This window comes from Tiliqua scincoides, chromosome 3, assembly GCF_035046505.1.
Source record: "Tiliqua scincoides isolate rTilSci1 chromosome 3, rTilSci1.hap2, whole genome shotgun sequence".
Classification (NCBI taxonomy): domain Eukaryota; kingdom Metazoa; phylum Chordata; class Lepidosauria; order Squamata; family Scincidae; genus Tiliqua; species Tiliqua scincoides.
In genome coordinates this window covers 69,021,239-69,036,300 of record NC_089823.1, presented here as the reverse complement: position 1 = coordinate 69,036,300, position 15,062 = coordinate 69,021,239, and the positions used below count along the sequence as shown (strand labels likewise).

General features: G+C 44.7%; 1 long non-coding RNA gene across 1 annotated transcript; it reads left to right on the top strand.

The window, feature by feature from the left end:
- The first annotated feature begins 910 nt into the window (after positions 1–910).
- On the top strand, positions 911–14,793 carry LOC136645771 (uncharacterized). Its single transcript, XR_010794162.1, has 3 exons — positions 911–998; positions 9,064–9,143; positions 12,755–14,793. It is a non-coding gene; the product is annotated as an uncharacterized lncRNA (long non-coding RNA).
- Positions 14,794–15,062: the final 269 nt, after the last annotated feature.

Here is a 15,062-nt window from a genome sequence, read left to right as displayed (position 1 = left end):
TCACTACTGTTATATACGCATTGAATATTGCAGACCTGCAACATAGGATCATTTGTGAGGATAAAATAGGAAGGGGGAACAATATTGGTCATTGGAGGAAGGATGGGATAAAAATTTAATAATAAGTAAGGGAAGTAGATATGACTACAGTAATCAGTGGGTCAAATAGGTTGAGTGTGCAGTGGAAAGCTGGGAGGGCTTTGCTAGCTTGTAAACATGAAAGCATTACTCATTATGGAGTATGTTGTAAAAGAAAAGTGGGGGTGATTTATAATATAATAAAGGTTTTCAGAGCAATCCTTTGTGAATTTGTGTACATTAAATTATTGTCAAAATCAGAACCAACCGAAAGTATTTTGGGGGTGATGCAAGCAGGCCTAGCTGCACATTTGGAAGGTACCGAATATTATATTGAAATTGGGCACCTTATATCTCTTCCTTCTCCTCCTCCATTGCTTGAAGGTAGCCAGCATTCTCCTGCCTGCCGCGTCATTATTACAGAGATTACCAAATGAATCTTTTTGCTTTTATACACAATGGGCAATCAGCTCTAATAGTTGTCATTAAGTTTGCAGTGAGGTGGGAGAAGATAAATCGAACACATGCACTTCAGCACTGCACAGAGCCCACTGATAGCTGCTGAGTAATGATTTTTTTTTTTCTAATTGGTGGAGAGCAGCGGTCCTAATGGATGGAGCCTCTCTGTGCATTTTCACTGTCTCTTCAATCAATAACCCTCGCTGTGCCTGGCACAGAGGAGTTCCTGAAAGCCCCTTTGTAATAATGGATTGCTGGAGGTTACATAAACCTCTGTCTCCCACTGAGTCAGCCCTCTGTCAGGATCCTGGCACTCTGACAATGGCTTTTTAGAAGGTCAGTGTGCAGGATGCCAGCAGAGCAAAAGGAGCTCTGTTCTGTTGCCCCCCATCCTACGGCTAAAAAGAATTTGCATGCCCCAGGCTTCAGAAGCAGGATGCGATCACTAGAGACTGTAGCAGGTATTTGCCATTTTAACTAGTGGACAGAATTTTGATTTGTTTCTGGATAGAGCCATACCCTTCCACCTCACCTCTCCACTCCAAATCAGAAAGAATGCTGACCTGATTAAATCCTTTATTAGGGTCAACTAAAATTTTACAAAGTAGTCAGCAACCTTATTAGCTCTCCAGAACTCTTTTCCAGACTGGATTTTAGGTAAATGACTAGACCAAGGGGGGGGGGGGAATGGAAAAGGCCTACAGGTCTGCAGTTTGTAGCTTTGTTGAAATGAGGCATGGAAGGTTTTATGCAGATGAAATTAGATTTGCGTCTGCTAGGTGCAAGACAGATTTCAGTTTGCATGGAGGGCTACTGGGACAAATAAACAGAAATGCTTGTCTTCCCATTTTTAAAAAATGTGAATAGCAATTACTCATATCTGTCTCCAGCAAGGGCAGTGCCTTGCAAAGCACTGTGGTATGTGGTAATCTTTGTATTAGCAAACACAGCAAACAATTTCAGGCACCTTAAATTAAATGTCAAAATGTTAATTCTTAAAATTAAAAAGCTTCTATCAGGTTAGAGAAAACAGATCTGTTTACGACTTGAAGAAATACAAATTTGCAAATCCGTGTGTGCAAATTTAAGCTAAGAATCCCATACATGCTTACTTGGAAGACAGCCCGCTTGAGCATAGTGAAACTTATTTCTGAGTAAGCATGTATTAGATTGTGCTGTGCATGTCTGCTATGATGGCATTAAATCATGTAATCCAGTTGTACATAGAAGTTGTGAAAGCAGCTACAAATTCAATTAAAAAATTACAGTTTAAAAATGGAACAAATGGAGGAAGTGCTGAAGATGCCTTGAAGCAATTTGGTCATGGGATGGTGATGGCAGTGGCATAGCTAGAGGGGGTGGTCTATCCCAGGTGCCAACTTAGGGCCCAATCCTATCCAATTTTCTAGTGCTGGTTCAGCTGTGCCAATGGGTCATGCACCACATCTTGTGGTGGGGGCAGCAGTCACAGAGGCCCCCTTAAGATATGGGAATATTTGTTTCCTTACCTTAGGGCTGCATTGCAGCTGCATCGGTGCTGGCAAATTGGATAGGATTGGACCCCTGGGGGGGTGACACCTCTAATGACCAAAATCACTAAAATTGCAGTTGTTAGGAATAATACCATCATGTCATATATAGTTTGATGTGTAATTTACATCACAATGCAATGAAACAAACTGGAGTGAAATATCTCCATTCTATCAAAAGTTATGACCAAAAAACTAGAAAACAAAAATACAACTGTCTTACGTAACAAAAAGTGCAATTTCCTTAACTCAAAATGAACTAATGAGACTGAGCATTCAGAGAGCCAATGAGATGTTATTATGACACAGCATGGAATCAATAAGGTGTTAGCAAGCTGACACCCTGTGGGGGGTGACACCGGGGGTGTATCTAGTGTTTGTATTGGGGGGGGCATGAGCACTACCTGATCACCTGGATGAACTTTTGCCTCTGTGGTCAAGGTTTGCTGGGTGGGTAGACTTGGGTTCCCATTCAGACTTGGAGCCCACATCTACCTGGCAGGTAGATCTGGGTTCCCATTCCAACTGCCCCCTGGAGTGGCCGCTTCCAAGCAGGTAGACCTGGGCTCCCATCCAGAATTGTAGCCCAGATCTACCTGCCAGGTAGACATAGGCTGCAATTCTGACTGGCACCTGATTTTACCGCCCATCCTGGTGGGTGTCCTTACCTGCTGACAAATTAATGTTGTCATATGAGGGGTGACTAAAATTTATGGGCCCTGGGTATCAAATGACCTAGCTACGCACTGGGTGATGGACACCTGCTCTGTTTCCTTATCTGTTCCCCCACTCTTTGGTCTTTAGCAAAATTGTCAGAGTCTGTTTTTGCACAAGTGCCAGGGAGGACATCAGAGTATATGCTTATTATTTATTTATTTATTTATTTATTTATTTATTTATTTATTTATTTATTTATTTGTAATCTGCCTTTCTCCCCGGAGGGCACCCAAGGCAGCTAACAACATTTAAAAGTCATAAAATACATTAAAACAACAGCAATAAAAAGGCAAAAAACAACCAGCAGCAATAAAATCAGCAGTAAAACCAGTTAAAAGCAGCCATCAGACATCAAAAGCTTGCTGGAATACAAACATCTTCAGGCCTCACCGGAAGGTTAAGGGCATTAGAGGACCCACATGTCTAGCCTGGCCTCTGAACCTTCAGTACCAGTGAGATTTGCATTGGCCAGTGCACCATCAGAGAGTGAGCAAGGGATATGAGGTCCCATGGTGTGCCATTTCTGTAGACCTCAAGGTCGGCTTATCCATGATGACAACGGAGACAATTGCCTCCGGCAGCAGATTGGCAGATGGTGCCCATCTCCATCTGCCTAGTCACCTCTGCCATTCCTCTTTCTCCTCCACTCCCTGAAGTGGCAAAGAAAGATGGGAAAGAAGAGGAAGCATAGAGAGGATGGGAGAGTATCATACTGTTCTGTCCCCCACAGTTACTTTTCTGCTCCATTGCCCTCTGCCTTTTCCAATTTAGAGAACAGGAGGAACAGAGGCTGGCATCTCAGCAACTATGGGGTGGGGGGGGAATCCTTTGGCATGCTGCCTCAGACCCCAGCCCTGGTGGACATACTTCATGTGTGCAGTGCTCTAGGACCTAGTTGCCCAGTTCAAAGACTGGATTAATCTTCTGTGTGTCCAGAGGATTAATTTCCAAGAAATTAATGCAGCTACTCTGAATAATTTCTATAGCAAGCTTGAGGGACGGGGGGAGCTGTAAACAGCCATGGCAAGTGTCTGTCCCCAGACTTTCCCATTCTGAACATGTTTACTTCAAGTCAGGGTCACCATGTTAAGAAGCCAGAGTTTTAATCTAATTTACGACTGAGAATGGCAATGGCATCTGAGCTTATCCGGTCCTGTTCTTCTTTTCCCTTTTAAAAGCCACTTTTAGAAAGGCACAGCTGAGCCTGGGGCAATTATTTTTCAGCCAAGGATTCCCTAACAAAATGCACACTGCAGCATCTGCTCCCATTAAGGAAAGCTCCCACTGGTTGCAGCTGACACAGAAGTTCTCTTTTCAGAGACATCTTAAATACATATCATTGAATTTAAACAGATGTTGTAAAAAAAATCATTTGCTGAGTGCCTTTATGAGGATTGTTGGTTCTCTTAAAGGACAGTTTGTCTTCTTTCTGTGCTCCTCATAAGGAGGGGTTGTAGCTATTCCTCATTTTTAGGGGGAAATATCACTGCCCCGTTTTCTCCTGGTACTAGAACTGCTTTATTTAAATGAGAGCAGCTACATCCTCTCAAGGGCTGCCTTTCTCAACCCATCTCCTTCCTTTCCGATTTTTAATTTGATTTAGAAGGCCCCACAGCCAAGTAAGCAGCACAGTTCTGGACACATCTGACTCTGTGCCTGGGGGCAGGAGGCCAAGGCTGTATTTAGTCAAGCACCACCTTTGCCAAAAACAGCAACAAAATGGACTGTCACCACGGAGAAGGCAGCGAAAGCCCGTCTGCTGGCACCGTGACAGCGGCTGCTTTCCCAGCCCAGTGCCGAGCCAGGTTCCAGCGCTTAAATGTTCAGGCAGGCCTCAAGCATGCTGCTGAATCTCTCAGCCATGACAAGCTCATGCTTCCCAGGGAGTCGCCTGCCTCTCCAACATGAGTTGCTGCCACCCAGTCTGTGAAGTGCGGCTGCGTCTGCTCCAGAGAAAAAGAGAGACGTTCATTCAAACTGGCAGCTGCCTTTTGTTTCACAATGGCAACTGCCAGCAAGAGACAGGCAGGGCAAGGGGAACACACAATAGCAACATGCTAGATGTAGAGCATATTACACGCTAGATTTAAAATAAAGTAGCATGCATTTCGGGTAAATATGCAGTATGATAAGGGGGACTTTTCCTCGTGACTCTTGTTCACAGTACTGGAATTGTAGGGTGGAGTTTCTTTGGGCAAGACTAAATGTGGACACTGAAATCAGTAAAAAACAAGAGGTGGCATGACAATGATTGACTGGGGGGCTATAAAGATAACATGAGCTGATAACTGAACATGATCCACTATGCTGAGAGGTGGAAAAGGCACCTCTCCAAACGAGGAGCTCCTGGGAAAAGCAAAGAGGAGTCTTGCAGCCCACTTATCCTTTTCCCCACCAGAGCATGCAGCCATGCCAAAACAGACTGCGCTGCATGCAGGGGGGGGGATCATCAGGAGGCTTGGGGGAGGTAAGAGAAAATATTTTCCCTTATCCCTTTTTTAAGCCCCTTGATCGCCAGTTGGACCTACAACAGCTAAGTTTGACAGCTAAGTCTGAATGGATCGTGTTGGGAGGCATGCAGCCGGTGGAAGTTGCTTGTGCCAGGAGACACCACCTCCTGCTTCCCTTACCTCCCTAGGATCTGCCTGTTCCGCCCACCCCATCAGCTTACCTATGTTGACACACATGGGGTGCTGCTTGGCCTCTGCAGCCCTGGTTCAGAAGCACAGAACTATATACACTTCTGTTAACAGTGTTTGCAACACTGTAAAGTGTGCTCTCCCACTGGAGCTCTAGCTCTGGTGGCAGATCCAAAGATTGAACTGTTAGGCTGAAATCCTATGTGTACTTACCTAAGAGTAAATCCCACTGAACTGAATGGAGCTTACTTCTGCAAAGACATGCATAGGATTGTGCTGGTATTTATTTAATTTCATTTATTTAAAAGATTTAGGGTGCAATCCTAACCCCTTATGTTATGTCAGTGCTCTCCAGCACTGTCCTAAGGGCAATGCAGCTCTGAGTTAAGGGAACAAACATTTCCTTAATTGAAGAGGCCTCCATGAGTGCCACCCAACTGCAGGTTGCAGCACATGTCCCATTGGCACTGCTATGCCAGTGCTGGAAAGCACTGACATAAGGGGTTAGGATTGCGCCCTTATATACCTTTTCCATCACTTGAAGTGGTATAAAACAATAAAATGATATCACATGATTAATAAAAATATTAAATAAAACCAATTAACACAATTAAAATATTGGAGCAGATGGGCAGCCCAATCCTAACCAGTACTGATGCAGCAGGGTCACATGGCCCACACTCCATCCTGCTCCTATGCTGGCTAGGAGCAAGCTGGAGGTCTTCTCAGAGTAAGGGGACATTCATCCCCTTACCAGGGTAAAGTCCCAGCCTACACAATGGGGCTACTCGGAACTGTTCCAGCAAAATCACTGTTACAAGTCCAAGAAGCCCTGTGTTTGGCTTTCAGGCCCAGGAGGAGTAATAGGATACAGCAGTGGTACACAGACTGGTGGGTAGCGACCCACCATCTCATGTAACACTGCCTCTGACCCCTGAAGGAGCAGGGAAAGGGGAGAGGCAGCGTCGTGATCCCCAGGACTGCATCACTAACGGGGGCAAAGGGGGGTTGTTTTTACTTATTGGGGGCTGTTGCATGGTCCAGGAGTTGCCAGTCCCATGCAGCCCTCCACAGAGTTCCCCAAGTCTTAGAATGTTGGGAAAAAAAGTGATTGCAAATTCTGGCTTCACAATCACGTATTCTAAGACTCGGGGAGCCCTGCAGAGGGCTGCGTGGGGCTCCCCAAAACTCCAGGACATGCAGCAGCCTTCAGTAGGTAAAAACACCCCCCCTTCACCCCTGTTAGCGATACAATCCTGGGGATTGTGTTGCTGCCTTCACCCCCTCCCCCACAAAGACTTACTCTCAGGAGTTTTACTCCCAAGAAGTTTGAGATCCCCTGGGATGCAGTGTCTGCTGCTGCCATTGATCCTGCTCCTGGGCCTGATCCACCCCTCCAAGCCCTTCCCCCACTCATTACACCCCTCCCATCCCCATTCCACCCTACCCCCTACCCCTGTGCTGCTCACAAGCTCCACTGAGTACTGTGCCTGGATTCAGCATGGCGGGATGGTGCAAGCCTTCACAAGAACGCTGCTTACTCTCCAGGTGCTGCAAACATGGCACATTTGCGACACCATAGGCAGTCACTACGTGACTACGTGACATAGGCAGTCACTACACACATGTGCGCGCGCGCGCGCGCGCGCGCGCTCAAATGTTTGTAATAAGACTAAATTATCTGCCCCAAAATAGTGTTTGAAATGCAAATATCTAAAATTGTATCTATATTAAATTTTATACATGCCATATTTTGTGCCATTCTTCTGAGGTAAGAGGATATAGGAAGCTGTTTTCTGCTGAGTAGCTCAGTATTGTCAACTAACTGGCAGTGCTTTTCAACCTTTTTCATCTCATGGCATACTGACAAAGCACTAAAATTGTCAAGGCACACCATCAGTGTTTTGACAACTGACAAGGCACACCACACTGACACCAAGGGCTCAAATCCTCCAGTGGCCCTACTATTTAAAGATCCTCTCCCAAACTCCCATGGCACACCTGTAGGCCATCAGTGGCGCACCAGTGTGCCATGGCACAGTGGTTGAAAATGGCTGCTCTGGAGTTTCACCTGGACATTCTCAGCTTGGCAATGCTTCAGACTGAACCTGGGATTGAACCTGGTAAAGCATGTGCACTATCACTGCCTTCCTTTAAGAGAGACCTTCCCTTTAGATGTGATTTTCCATTTAGGTGTGAAAACAATTTTAAATGTGATTTTCCAGGGAACTCCACTTACATTATCATGGAATTTTGGGGAGTGCAATTTTTACATGTACCGTTTTAATGTGTGATCCACATTTCCAGAGAAACAGCATAAGTAGGATTCCTGAGGCTTAGCTGTCCCAACTCCCCTGAAGGCTGGAGATAAGAATAGGCCCTTGGTTTGGCTATACTTGTCGTAAGAGGCGACTAACCAGCCACCGCATAGGTGGAACTTGTTAGCCTGGGAAGGCAGTTCATCTGAGAGGAGGAAAACTCTGATCCCAAACCTCCACTGCCTTGTGGCTACATCCAGTTATGGAAAAGGCTTCAGGAATCAACCTCGAGGCAAAATCCGGAGTGGAGTCCTTGAGGCAGTTCATGGCTGAACAGTCACGTTCTGGCAACTCCTGCGATGCCACTGGAAACAACCATATTGGCTTCTGCCTTTCCAATGGACTATTTCAGCGATATGGAGAGAGGGGATTTGCTGCATGGGTAACAGTCTATCCTCCATATCTACCTTACCCAGGCTTCGCGCACTGGAGAGGACACTCTGTTCCAGAACCACTATTCAGAGCCCGATACCATAGTCTTCCAAGACTGAAGGATGCCAACACACAGCTGTCCCAAAGGGATGTGCTGCGTGATTTACATGGAAAGAGAAAAGGGTGAAGGGAGAGGCAGTGATTTGTTTAGCAATTTAGAATATTGATACACCTACCCATCCACCCACCCACCCACCCTTTTTTTTGGTTTGCAAAAGTCCAATCTAATGGATTGCATCTTAAGAAATGTAATCAAGGAGGAAGGTTTTCTCTTTCCTTCACAATGCCCAAAGTGGGAAGGGGTGGCAAAGACTTAGGAACTGAAGTGATGAGAGGCCTTTCCACATTTACTTACCCAGGGTACATTTTTCTCCAATGTTGGTGGTTTGTCTTCAGTGTAGCCCTGTGTCACTGTAGTCATGAGTAAATAGCACTACAGTATATATAAGCATTTGAGATGTCCAGCAACTCAGAGCCCAATCCTATCCATGTCTACTCAGAAGTAAGTCCTATTATAGTCAATGGGGCTTACTCCCAGGAAAGTGTGGATAAGATTGCAGTCTTAGATGACTAGGATCTTATCACAATTCTTCACCCCCTGCACACAGTGCAGGCTGTTAGGGTGTGTGTGTGCATGCTTTTTTAAAAATGTCTTCATTTTTAAAAATTTGCTTTGTTGCTTTTCCGTTAGTCTCAGAGCTTTTAGGAAGGAGCTGTAGCTCTGTAGCAGAGCACATGTTTTGCATGCAAAAGTTCCCCATCATCTCCAAGTAGGGTGCAGAAAAATTCCAGAAATTCTAGCAAGCCGTTGCCAGTTGGTATCAACAACACTGAGCTGGGTGGACCTGGGATCTCACTCAGAATAAGGCAGCTTCATATGTTCTTTTCCAGCCAAGATACTTGACAGCTCCAATTATCCTTATGGTCAGAATGCCTTGCATTCTTTACAGAATATTCTGACAGATGAAAAGGTATGTATTGTGTTGGATATGTACAGAGTCCCATTCTAAAGGCTCAGGTCAGATCACACAATATTGAAAAGTTACCCAGCAGTTCAACTAAAGCAGACAAAATATTGCCAATATTAATGCTCCACCTTCATTTCATTGTAACCATGGACCCCCCTCAGCCAGGTGGAGGGTCCAATTGTCTGTCTTATATTTAACACCAAGTCAGCACGTAGTTCAGGGTAGTGCAGTGTCTCATTGGCTTGCTTCTGGATGATGCTAATTACACTTGGATTTTGGCAACAGTTTCCAAAGGGATAATTCTACCATTGAGAAGCAGCCAATAAGACACTGCGCTACCCTGAACTACATGCTGTCACAAGGCTGACTTGGTGTTAAATATAAGACAGATGATTGGATGAAGCTGGACCAGTGTTATCACGAAGCAACATGAAGCCATTGCTTCAGCTAGATAATTCCATAGAGCCACAAATTTTCCTGTCTCCAATCCCTATATAGCAATACCTCCAATAGCACAGGGGATACATTCCCTGAAAGCCAAGTACTGCATGAAACAACACTATAAAATACATGTTAATCTAATAGGCAGAAAACAGGTGCTGATTGGCCCAGCATGCCTCCATTGAGTAGAATGGCTGTCAATCACACCGGGACAAACAATGTTGTAACAAATCAGCACTATAGGAAGCAGTGTTATTCAGTATAACTGTATTTATATACTTTTTTTGTCCCTTTTAAATAGGAGCTCCAAAATGAGCAAAGGAACATTGTTGCAACTGTTTGTTTGCAAACTGTTCATCTGACTGTCACAAGGCCCAGGTGACCTGTACTGAGCTTCGAAGTGTAGCTGGTTTTGATGGCAAAACTTTGTCCCAAAAGGAACTTGAAGCAGTCATGAGCGGGACAGGAACTAGGGCAGAAGTGTGCTCACATAAATGAACAACAAGTAGGCAGGATACAGAACACTAGGCTTCCAGGAGGTGATGGCACCTAAAAATGTGGGTCTGCCAACTGGTACATACATAACAGCTGAAGAGGAGAGGAAGCAGGTTTTTCTGCCCCCTCTGATGTTTGCTGCTGTTTGTACAACCTGGCTGCTGTTCAGTTTGTTCCCTCAGCCCCAAGACAGCTGCAGGGCAGCTTGGTTTATAGTGTTTTAAGGTAGAGGCAGAGGTGAAGCAGCAATGAGAGTCACAGTACAATCCTCTGTGTGTGTCATTGTGTTCAATGAGGTTTACTCCCGGAAAGTGTGTATAGCAGGGGTGCCCAATATGTCGATCACGAGCTACCAGTCGATCTCCAGGCGAAATGAGTCGATCGCAGGCTTCTCTCCCGTCCACGCATCCCTAGGAGTGAGCCCCTAGCAGGCTTGTGAGCCCAGGGAGCGAGCACCTGGCAGGCTCCTCCCTGGGAGAGGAGCGGCTGGCAGGCTTCTCTCCCGTCCACGCATCCCTGGGAGTGAGCCCCATTGACTCTACTGGGGCTGACTTACCTTTCCCCTGTTTTTGCACTGGTATGTATGGAGATCTGCCACCCCCCAACTTCCATCTGTTGGTTCTGTGTGCAAAGGGTTTTGCACTGGTCTTGCTGTGATGTCTATACAGAGATCTTCCCTCCCCCACACCTTTCCCCTGCTTTTGCACTGGTATGCAGGGCTTTTTTTCTAATGGAACGCGGGGGGACGGAGTTCCTTTCTGCAGGGGCCCCTCCCCTTCGGAGGCATTCCAGGAGGGCGGAGCAAAACAGAGGCAGAGTAGACAGGCACAGGATTGGGCTGCCATCCTATCCACAGTAAGCCCCATTCACTAAAGTGGACTTCTGAGTAGACATGCATAGGATTGGGCTCTTAGGCTGCAATCCTAGGCACTTTCCTGGGAGTAAGCTCCATTGACTAGAACGAGACTTACTTCAGAGTAGACATACCTAAGATTGGGTTCTTAATCCTGGCAGAGATATATATCTGCACCCATTTTCACATGCTAAGGGCAGGTGAAAAGGGATTCTACGTGTGTACAACATGCTGTCCAGCCTTGCCAGAGATCCTCCTTGTCCTTCCCCCACAAGCATGCCCTCTGCCAGCCAGCGTTTGCAGCTCCTCTCCAGCAATGCAAAGCGGCTGCTCAGGGCAGCAGAGAACATATAATTGCATGCCAAGCACCTTCCCAAAGACACAGAGTATTCTGATACCTGGATTAAACCATATTTAATTGCTTGCTTGCAAAAGTAGCTGTTTCTATGTGCACCTAAGGACCCCTCTCGTGTAAGAATTCCCTTTTTGTTCTTACTCCCACAGTTGCTTAGAGTAATTTTACTACATGGAACTCATGCAAGCCATTTTTTGGAATCCATTCACTGCTTCCTCTCCTCGAAGTAGTGCCACACTACATACTACATGCTACAAGTGCACCGGTACTGTATTTTTCCCACCGGTACTGTAGAAAAAATAGCTAGGGGGAAGGGGATGTGGAGATTGACAGCCCAATCCTAGGCATGTCTACTCAGAAGTAAGTTCATCTTTAGGGGGAAGCACATTAAAAATATTTTATTTCTCCAATAAAAAATGGTTTAAAAATAAATAAATAAAAGGTTAACAAGTTGTGAGTTCCTGCACCTTTTTTTCCACAAAAAAAGCACTGCTGGTATGTATGGAGATCTGCCCCCCCCCCCAACTTTCATCTGTTGGTTCTGTGTGCAAGGGCTTTTTCACTGGTCTTGCTGTGATGTCTATACAGAGATCTTCCCTCCCCCACACCTTTCCCCTGCTTTTGCACTGGTATGTATAGAGATCTGCTCCCCCCCCTATTGGAATCAAGGAAGATCTGATGAGGAGGTAGATGTGGTGTCAGCAATGGCCCCTTTAAGGGTAAGGCCTGGGCATCCAGCAGAGTGTGCTGCACAGCTGCAGCCACTTGAAGGCAATAGGGCCCTCAGGGATATAAGAGCACCTGAGGCAGGAAGTGCTCCACTTATTTATGTGAGTCAGCCTTTTCCTACAGGAAGATCATTAAGTCCAAGTACCATTCCACCATGACTGATGAACATTTGGAAGTGTGCTTGAGGCTGGCTGTCAGCAGCTACTGCCCAGACTATGCATCCTTGGCTGATTCACTTCAGTCATCAAAGTAAACTCAAGTAATTACAAAAAATGTTTATAGTTAATTATGTTGTGTTGTGCAATATTGGCTCATGAGGTTATGCAAGGTACACCAACATACAATGTACACATAAATGTTATATGTTATGATGGCGTGAACATTGTAAAAAAACTCTGGTAGATCTCCAGGCCTTGCTGGGTTTCAAAGTAGCTGGGTTTCAAAGTGTGAGCACCCCTGGTGTATAGGATTGTAGCATGAGTACTTGCTATACTTTGAAAAACAAGCAGCCAGATTTCCCAGTGCCTACAAAGAGACATTCTTTCAAATGATAATTCCTTCAAAATGAGGAAATATAAGACCCTACTAATCATTTAAGAAATGCTGATGGTAATTAATGTTTTTGCAACCCTATCATCTTTGGTTACTACAGAAGTACATGAGTATCCTTATAATTCTTGAGTAATGACTTCCATTTGTAGATGCAGAAAATAACTACATGTTCTGTTGCTATATTTGCAGGACAAGCAAAAGGAAGAACAGCAAAACTGGTTCCCTTCCTGTACTACAAGTGCTGAGAGCCACATTGGCTGCAGACATAAATTTCAGAAGTGAAGCTGCTTTAAAATCAATGCCTATTTTCCTTCACCATCATTTGCTTTTCTGTAGTCTTTCGCAGCATTTTCCAGTGATTTTCTTTGTCTGCGATAAGGAGCTATTTGCAATGATAAAGCAGCATCTAGGATCTCCCCATCTACCCAAATGACACAGGGTAATGCTGGGAGTTGGACTGGTCATGGTTTTGCCTAAGGGCAAAACAGTGAAGCAGGAAAACTTTTTGAAAAAAGGCTCAGGCACGTTATGCAGGAACTTCTAAGTGGGGCTTGTGTTATTATTTCATCTTATTAGGAACTTGTAACATTTTTCTTTATATTTGTTTGTAGTGTTAATCTTGGATAAAAACAAAAACTGTGTCCCAAGCAGAGGAAAAGCACCAAGATGCTGTATCCATCAGTGTGATTATTCTCTCCATAAGCAATTGCAGACAACTTTGAAGGGGCAGCTAGACAGGGTCTCCTCTTTTCACCTGCTCAAGTGATTTGATGGATTGCTCTGTTCCACTTGTGTCCATGCCTCCCTGTTTTCTCCCCTATGAAAATTCACAGGGCATATTCAATTAAGTCAGGTGATAAAGTGCAGGTTTGTTTCTGCATGTTAGCTCTGCGTTAACGCTGCCCCTAAGTGGTTAAGTTGGTTTATTGCAAGTTAATTACTGCTTATTTTTGGCCTTTATTTTTTTATATCTGCTGAGCTAAATAAAGGTGGCCTTTCCTTGCATGTGTCAGCATGTCTGGGGAGCTCCTGTTTTAATAGCTTAAGTTGGCTTCATGTTCCCTGCGGTAGTCTTACATTAGGAGAATGGTTTTTTTGTTTTGTTTTAATACCTGAGACTCCAACTGGGAGGGGGGTAAGAGATGTGGAAACATAAATGCCCTTTGGGACTCAGGCGGAACTCACAAATGCATGTGATTCATTTATTTCATTTACCATCATCCCACCTACCTTCTGCAACTAGCTGTCTGGAGAAGCTTGTATTTGTAGCGGAGTGAAGGTTCAGAGGAACCCTGCCCTTTCTCCCGCCCAAAGTGAAGGAATGGTACCCATGACAAAAAAGGAGGATAAGGGAGCCACCAGGAAACCAAGTCTGTCCTTACAGGCTGTAGGCAGTCAGCTCCTCCGGTGGGCTGATTCCCCTGTGCCTGAGGGTTAAACTAGACATTAAATGCATTGTTGTCTTTTTCCATTTTTTAATGGAAAAAAAGAAAATCAGCTATCTGAATTGGGACAGTGATAGGGACAACTTAAGGAGGAGGGCACAACCCCAGGTCTGGACTGGATTCCTCATACTGCCATTGGCCTCAGGAGGAATGAAGAATTTGCATGGGAGGAAAGACTGAAAGCCCCCTCTTCAGTACCACAGTCGCAACTGCAAACATGTCCTGGCCGGCAGCTGCTATTTAAAAGAAAAAGAAAAAGCGGAAAAACACACACAGAAAGATAATGAAGCATTTACTGTTTGACCCTAAAAGAGGCCTCCTCATATGTGTGCTTAAGGGAAGGAAATAGGCATGGCAAGAGAGACACATAAAAGTCAGGAAGAGGAAGACTGCAGAGGAAGGAGTTCTGTGGTTTTCTCTGCTGAGAGCAAGTGCATCAAGTCTCAGAGGAGGAGAGGCAGACTCACCACCACCCCCCTTTTGTCTTTATTTTAGAGATTTTTTTATTTAATATATTTGTATCCAGGCTTTCACCTCCAGCTAGGGAGGGGCTCAAGACGGTTCACAACATATTAAAGAACACAATAAAATAAAATCAATAATTAAGCAAAGTGAAGAACATTAAATTGTATACAGCACCAGGAAAAAAGGCAAATCAAAACAGAGCAATCAAAAGGAGACAGATCAACATAAACATAGCCAAAAGTTAAACTTGCATTTATTTATTCATTTGCATTCATTTGCATTCATTTGCATCTTTTTAGATTGTGAGCCCTTTTGGGACAGGGAGCCATTTAGTTATTTGATTTTTCTTTGTAAACCGCTTTGTGAACTTTTAGTTGAATACTAAATACTGTTTAGTTGAAACAGTATAAATACTGTTAATAATAATAACTGAACATATGTGCTTTTAGTTGTCATTGTAACTGTGAATTGATGAAACCAGTCTTGCATCCAGAGCAAAGAGTTCCATAACCTGGGTGCCACTGCAAAGTTGGTCCTCTCAGGCACAAATCTTAACAAACTTTCCAGCAGTGGCACAGCTGCGCCAA